The following is an 8,864-nucleotide window of genomic DNA, read 5'->3' as shown; positions in this document are numbered from 1 at the left end:
TCTGGTTAGCAGTTAAGTGCCTTAGGTACTATGCTACGAGAGAAATACATACATATATATATATTGTTTAACATATATAAACATATACGTATAACATATATATAAAACATTTATATAATATGCTGTTATTTACTTATATACTATCTATAAACATGTATACAAAAATGGAGGTGCTCTGATGGCATACTGCCGAGGCATTTGATTGCCACTCTTTGGAAGGAAGACTGGGTGTAGTAGTTAAGGTTGTTGTCAACTTGGCTGGGCCTGGTTGAGTGGCTGGGCAGCTGGAAGTAGTTACTCCCCATGATGAGACTGACAATCAACTCTATGGTGGAATCTGCCACGAGCAGCTGAGTAGCTGCGTTAGAGATGTGACCTGCTTCCTGTTTATAAGGAGAAGCTTTGGGACTGGTCTCTAGCCTTTTGGCATGCTTGAACCCTGTATGTAGCCAAGTCATTGTTCAACAGCTTGCCATGCCCTGTCAATCTTGGGATTTCAACTGGACTTGAATTAGTGGCCTGTCCTATTGTTTGTCAACATTGGAACTGTGCCTTTTTACTTGTGAACCTTGGGCTTGTCAGCCAGCAGCTGCCTAAATGAAGAAAAGCTTCCAGCTTCAGAGGGCTGGGAGCAGGAGGCAGAGCTGAAGTCCAAGGTTGAGGGGCTTTGACCTAGCCCCTAGAGCCTGGCACTTTGAACTTGGACTTAAAGCCTCCAAAATTGTAAGAGAATAAACTGCTGCTTGTCCAACTCATCCTGTTTGTGGTATTTAGAGCAGCACTGGGTAACCAAAACACTGGGCAATCTACTTCCATAGAGATACTACCTCAGAAAGTCAAGGAGGGGTAGATATGAGTCAGAACTGAATCGATGGCAGTGAGTTTGATTTAGTTTGATACATATATGGAGAGAGAGAATGAGAAAGCAAATGGGACAAAATGGGGTAATTTCTAAACCTGAGTAAAAAGTATACAGTAATTTTACTTTTAAATATATCTAAAATAAAAAATCACCAAAATATCGTATTTCCCTACCCTCTTTTCCAGCTTCTTTTCCAACTACCAATATATGCAAACCCATAACCAAGCCATCAAGAGCAGCCCTCTCATCAGTCTTTCAGCGAGTAGATGAATTAATTAAACTTACTTTCTGTCTTCCTTTTGGCTCCCTGGGTCATCATCATCACTATCTTCAGGACCAGCCTGAGGATTGGTTTTGTCTCATGATATCAATTTTGAAGATCTCTTACTCTTCAAACAAATTTGTAGATCCAATTCCAATGATCACTACATGTTCAGTTTAATTAAACATCAGTTTGTTGAGATATTCATAATGATAAGACATACACTTTACAGAAAGAATTCTAGAATACATGAGACAAAGAAGAAGCATTAGAAGTCATCATTCAAATACTTCCCCAACCCTCACTCCACCCTCACCTTTTGGGACATGAAGATCTCTCAAATAGTGCTATAGTGACTTGCTCAAATTTATGTGTCAAATTTATTTGCAGAACCAGGTAAAGTGCCGTCATGTCCTGTCTCTGGTCCAGTGCACGGTCCCTGACACTGTACCTCAAACTGGGGAAATTAAGAAATACAATGTCATATACCAAAGACACACAAAGCCACAGAACAACATAATGCATCTCCTTTTCATGACAAGAAATTTAAAATGTTATATCATACTAAAATTAGGATATGCAAATTTCACCCAAATTTTCAAACTTATAAAAAAGCACACTTAGACAAATATTCACACTTGCCAAGGCCTGCCTTGGACTGTACCAGAGGTGTTCCAGGAGCAGAAGATCACTGTTTTGTTCTATATCAGTGGAAGTTCCTAGCTAGAAACACAAGAGAGCACAGGGACAACACAACCACCCAGAGCTGGGCCAATTAATCTCTGTGCGGGGACATGGGTCCCTGCACACTCATTATGGGGAAAAGACCACTGAGTCCCTCACACACAGCAAAGTGTCAGTCACATGTCTAATAAACCACAATTTTCAGTGACTTAGAGACTGACTCAGCACTTGCAGAGTTTTTCATGACCTTTCTAGGGGAACCGGCTTATGTAGGAAACACCACCTCTGCCTCCCCAGCTTTGAACTGCATTTCTCCCTTTCTGGCCTAAGGTGTCTCAAAGCCTGGAGCTTGCCAAGTCTGGCATATTGGAAAGTCCAGGAGGGCTTCCCCTGCTAACGTTTAGGCAAGCATTTCTCTGCTCTGCTGACATTGTGGTGGGTAATTGAAACTGACTTGGGTGGTGAGCACCAATGTTTTCTTTATGCCAGAAGCATTTCCATTGCTCTGAAAGGGCCTGCCTGGGCTCATTCTTACCCAGTATTCAGCTCCCAGGTGGGAAATGACAGTGTGTTCCTCCTGCCTTCAGGGGAAAACCAGGGAAGGCCAACTGGAAGGAGGGCAGCCTTATAACTTGGGTGGCCTAGTCTCCCATGGATAGGTACATGTTCCATCACCTGCTCAGCCTATAAATGTGATTATAGTGAACAGCGAGCCTCACCATGTCTGGAATTACTTCCAGTCTTTCTTTTTTTTTTTCAAGTTTTTTTGCAGAGTTTGTCTTACATTCAACATTTTATGTATATTTGGTTTTACTTCCCAATTACTATCCCCAACCCTAACTCTCTCTCCTCCCCTCCCTGCCTACTAACTACCTGCCATGCCCCTCATAGTTATGCACTCCTGTTTGTCCTGCATTTCCTCCATATGAATTTATTCCCTCTGATGCCAAACACTGCGAGAGAGATCCAGTGGATCTACTGACTCAGGACCATATTATTGACCATAGTAATTGGCACAATAAAGTACATAAAAATCTTGTTTCACAACCTACATTGGTAAGTAATGACTGGGTCTTAAATGTTTTCAAGTGGCCATCTAAGACACAGCTAATGGTCTCCTATCATTGGCAGCAAAGAATTCAAAAAAAAAAAAAACAAGGACATTTGGAAGCAATCAGCCCTAGGACATGATGGACCTTGAGACCAGGAGAACTAGATAGTGCCTGGCTACCAATGCCAACCACTTAGGAAAGGATCAAGTCTGGAGATCCTGGATAAAGTGGGAGGAAAAACGTGGAAAGAAATAAAAAAATACTTGTGGTCTTTTTGGCTGCTCACTGCTTGAGTTAGATATTCCTTGTTCTCGAGGTTTTTTTGTGGTTTAACTGAGCTCTATGTCTGGAATGTTCTCTGACATTTCCACTATGACGTTCTCCCCCAACATACACACACCTATCCTGAACCAGCCTCCCTAAGTTATGCACTGGCTGAGACTCAAATTGCTTTTCCCAATGTCATCTGCACCTCTGCACCTTCCAGCCATTAGGAAGCTTATCTTACAATTACAAGCAACCTATTTTCTGTATTCTGGTAATAGTTGTGTTGCCATCATAGAAAAAAAAAAAAAACTTTTTAAAGCAAATACATATTTTAGCCTGTTAAACTAAATCCTCTGGTCCAGAAATAAAACTGGTAGTCAGGCAATGGCTATTTCTACACAATAGTCTAGCAGCAGCAAACCCAAATTCACATTTCACACAGCAAATTTGGAGAGGGGGCAAAGTTAGTTGTATTTTGAAGTTGTCAAATGGGATATAATTGCCTTAGATTGACAGTCCTGAAAGAAATCTTGAGACAAGGACATGGGTGCAGGTCCTTTATTTGAGACGTGATCACAGGAAGACAATCTGAAATTGACCAAATATGCAATCGAGATGTGCTGATTATCACTGGTGATTGGAATGTAAAAGCTGGAAACAAAGAAGAATCACAAGTAGTTGGAAAATTTGGCCTTGATGATAGAAATAATGCTGGAGATTGCTTGAAAGAATTTTGCAAGACCAATGACTTATTATTTGGAAATACCTTTTTTCAAAAACACAAAAGGTCACTATACATGTGCTCTTCACCAGATGAACTCCACAGGAATCAGACTGGCTACATTGTGACAAGGGGTGATGGAAAAGCTCAACAACTTCACAGGAATACAGAGTGAGGGAATTGGGAAGCGAGACACAGAAAAGGGAAATACCAATAAAGAGTGTGTTAGTTAGTGTGTTACTGATGTAATAGGGATTCATTGTCACCAGGGCAGATCAGAAAGAGAAGAAATATATCAATTGTCCTGTCCTCTTTTACTTGTTTAAGGTTGAAATTCCCCATCTGTTACTGGTTTAAATTTATTCTTGGAGGAGGAAGTATTAACTTGACCTGCCTAACAATGCATTGGAGAACCCACCAGAGGCTAGAAAAAAAAAACCTTTGGATAGAGAAGCACAGGTGTTGAAGGTGGGAACTGTCCACAGCTGTAACAAGCTTTAGGAGGCTAAGAGGGCTGATGACATGTAGCACCTACAGTCAGTAGAGACAGGTGGTCCCACCATGCTCCTTCACATCTATACACACAAAGTAACTTCTGACTTAAACATTTATGCTTAGCTATTTCTATGAAGAAATTGCCATCTAAACAGGTTTCCCTGTTGAACACATCTCTAGTGTTTTGTATGCATTTCCATAGAGGTGATCAATAGATGTCTGATTTAATTAACAATGGTTATAAAAAAAAAAATGGTATGAGTATGCTTTCCAAAAGGTTATCAACCATTCAAGCAAAAAGTACTGTTAGTAAGTGTGCAAGGAAATTCTCAACATTATGTTAGCCTCAACAGATACCAGATGAATATCTTAAAGATGGGAAGAAAAAAATGGGCTGTGGATGAAGTAACATGAACTTTTGTTCAAATATCACTTTACTTGGTGGGTGACCTACAGCAAGTGACCTCTGTGTTGCTCAGCTTTCTTATAAGTAAAAGAAAGATTAAAAATATAAGACTAAGGAAAACTGTGAAACACTGTCTGATATAGTACTGTAAAACTTTATTAATAGCTCTGAAACATTGTCCAATACAGTGCTGAAAGATGAGGCTCTCAGGTCAGAAAAAAGAAAAACCAAACTCATTGCCTTCTAGTTGGATTCAATTCATAGCAACCCCTCCTTGGCTTGCCAAGGCAGTATTACTATGGAAGTAGATTTCTCAACCAGAAGGCACTCGAAATACAACTGGGAAAGAGCTGCCTCAACATAGTAGAACCAACCTTGATGATATGGATAAAGCAGCAATATTGGGACCTCTATTTGCTGACATGGCATGACTCAAAATGAGAAGAAACAGCTGCAGATATCCATTAATAATTTGAACATGGAATGTACAAAATATGGATCTGGGAAAATTGTAGGTTGTTGAAAATGAAATGGAAAGCATAAAGATTGCTATCCTAGGCGTTATTGAGCTGAAAAGGACCAGTTTTGACCATTTTGAATCAGACAACCATATGATATACTAAGCTGGGAATGAGAAGTTGGAGAGGAATGGCATGTCATTCATCATCACAAAGAATGTTTCAGGATATACCTGAAGCACAATGTGGTCAAAGATAGAATAATATCCATACACCTACAAGGAAGGCCACTTAATACTACTATTATTCAAATCTATGCACCAACCCCAAAGTCAAAGATGAGGAAATTGAAGATTTTTACCAACTTCTGCAGTCTGAAATTGACCAAACATGCAATCAAGATGTGCTGATTATCACTGGTGATTGGAATGTAAAAGCTGGAAACAAAGAAGAATCACAAGTATTTGGAAAATTTAGCCTTAGTAATAGAAATAATGTTGGAGGTTGCATGAAAGAACTTTGCAAGACCAATGACTTATTATTTGGAAATACCTTTTTTCAAAAGCACAAAAGGAGGCTATTTATGTGCTCTTCACCAGATGGACTACAGAGGAATCAGATTGGCTACATTGTGGCAAGGGGTGATGAAAAAGCTCAACATCTTCAGCCAAAACAAGGTCGGGAACTGATTGTGGAACAGACCATCAACTGAATATATGCAAGTCCAAGTTGAATTTGAAGACAATTAAAACAAGACCATGAGAGCCATGACCTTGAATACATCCCTCCTGAACTTAGAGACCATTGAAAGAATAGATATGATGCATTGAACACCAATGACTGAATAACAGAGGAATAATGGGATGACATCAAGAACATCATACATAAAGAAAGCTAAAGGTCATGAAAAAGACAGGAAAGGAAGAAAAGACCAAAATGGATATCAGAAAAAAAAAAAAACTTTAAAACTTGCTCTTGAATGAAGAGTAGCTAAAGCAAATTGAAGAAATGACAAGATAAAAGATCTAAAAAGAAGATTTCAAAGAGCAAGTTAAGAAGACAAAATCAATTATTATAATGAAATATGCAAAGAGCTGGAGTTAGATGACCAAAAGGAAAGAACACACTCATTATTTCTCAAGGAAAGAATTAAAGAAAAAATTTAAATCTTGAGTTGCAATATTGAAAAATTTTATGGGTTTAAATATTGAATGATGCAGGAAATATCAAAGAAGATGGCAGGAATACACAGAATCACTGTACCAAAAAATTGGTCGATGTTCATCTATTTTAAGAGGTGACATATGATCAAGAGTCAATGGTATTAAAGGAAGAAGTCAAAGATGCACTGAAAGAAGTGGCGAAAACAAGGCTCCAGAAATTGACAAAATACCCATTGAGATATTTCAACAAACGATGCCACACTGGAGGCACTCCTTCATCTGTGCCAAGACATTTGGAAGATAGCTACCTGGCCAATAGACTGGAAGAGAGCCATATTTGTACCCATTACAAAGAAATGTGATCCGTAGAATGTGGAAATCATCGAACAATATCATTAATATCACACACAAGTAAAATTGTACTAAAGATAATTCCAGAATGGTTGCAACAGTATTTTGACAGGGAACTTCCAGAAACACAAGCTGGCTTCAGAAGAGGATGTGGAATGAGGGATATCATTGCTGATGTCAGATGAATCTTGGCTGAAAGCAAAGAATACCAGAAAGATGCTTACTTGTGTTTTATGAACTATGAAAAAGCACTTGAATGTGTGGATCATAATAAATTATGGAAAACATTGAGAAGAATGGGAATAGCAGAATACTAAATTGCACTCATGAGGAACCTGCACATAGATCAGAAGGCTGCCATTTGAACAGAACAAGGGAACACTGCAAGATTTAAAATCAATAAGGGAGTGTGTCAGGGTTGTTTCCTTTCACCATACTTATTCAATGTGTTTGGTGAGCAAATAATCTGAGAAACTGGACAATATGAAGGAGAACGTGGTATCAGGATTGGAGGAAGTTTCATTAACAACCTGTGATACACTGATGACACAATTTTGCTTGCTGAAAGTGAGGATGACTTGAAGCACTTGCTGATGAAGTCTCCAGTATGGATTACACCTCAATATAATGAAAACAAAAATCCTCACAACTGGACCAAGTAAGCAGCATCATGATAAATGGAGAAAAGAATGAAGTTGTCAAAAACTTCATATTACTTTGTTCTACAATCAATACCAATGGAAGAATCAGTCAAGATATCAGATGATGTATAGTGCTGGGCAAATCTTCTGCAAAATACATCTTTCAAGTGCTGAAGACAAAAGATATGTCCTTGAGGACTAAGGTGCACCTGACAGAAGTCATAGTATTTTAAATTGCTTCATATGCATGTGAGAGTTGGACAATGAATAAGGAAGACCAAAGAAGAGTTGATGCTTTTGAGTTATAGAGTTGTCAAAGAATGCTGAAAGTACCATGGATTGCTAAAAGAACAGATCCCCTGAAAGAAGTGCAGCCAGAATGCTCTTTGGAAGCAAGAATGACCAGACTTCCATCACCTACTTTGCTCATGTTGTCAGAAGGGACCATTCCCTGGAGAAAGAGATCATGTGTGGTAACGTGAAGGGTGCACGAAAAAGGGGGAAGCCTTTAACAAAATGGATTGACACAGTGACTACAACAATGGGCTCAGGTATAGCAAGGATTGTGGAGCTGGCATAGGACTGGGCAGTGTTTCATTTTGCTGTGCACAGGGACAATAACAGTCAGAGAAGACTCAATGGCACCTAACAACAACAGGGAAAAGGAAGATGGTATCATACACATAATGTGCACCTATATTCCCTCTTCCAGCTGAGACTCTGAGTAACTAGGTAAATCAGATACAAATAATGATACTGAAGTTATGAGTAACTAAGGAGAAGATAAAGTATTAGATTCTGTGAAGGTGAAGAAAGAAAGCAGATTAAACAACCAGGAAAAATAAATGAACCCACCCAGCAGGCAGAAACAGAGAAGAAGACAGAGAAGAGTCATTAAAAATACAAAGGTGGTCAAGGAGGAAGAAGGAAGAACAGAAAAAAACAACACAGAACCCAAGAACCCACAGACATTGGGGACTCAGAATAGCCACACTGGGAGTTTTGGGAGAAGGAATACATTAAATGTCACTAGGCAACTGGAGCTACTACACTGCACACCTCACCCAATAGACAGGTAACAACAATAGCTCCTACACCAAAGGATCAGTGATAGACTGTGTACAACACCTGCTTTTCCCAGCTCCAAATGCCCTTCACGGTTAATAAAGACCTGCACCCATAACTTTGCCAGTGATCCCAAAAGTACAGAGGAAGTGTGACCCAGGAGAGTGACCCAGTACAGTTCAATTAATAACCAAAGAAATACACCTGCTCCACACTTTCAGATATAATAAAACATAAAATCAGGGTGAAACAAATAAATACATAACTAACAATTAAAGACAACTTCAAAATGAATAGAAAACAACAGACAATCTCAAATCAAACAAACAAAGAAATGGACAAGAAAATAGGAATAAAGCCCAGTCTAAAGACTTATCTACTATGGAAGAACCACAAGCAATAGAACTATCTGAGAAGGAATTCAGAAGGTATATATG

This window comes from Orycteropus afer, unplaced genomic scaffold, assembly GCF_000298275.1.
Source record: "Orycteropus afer afer isolate SDZICR_OR568_19922 unplaced genomic scaffold, OryAfe1.0 scaffold00269, whole genome shotgun sequence".
Lineage (NCBI taxonomy): Eukaryota > Metazoa > Chordata > Mammalia > Tubulidentata > Orycteropodidae > Orycteropus > Orycteropus afer.
This window is presented reverse-complemented; position numbering follows the sequence as displayed.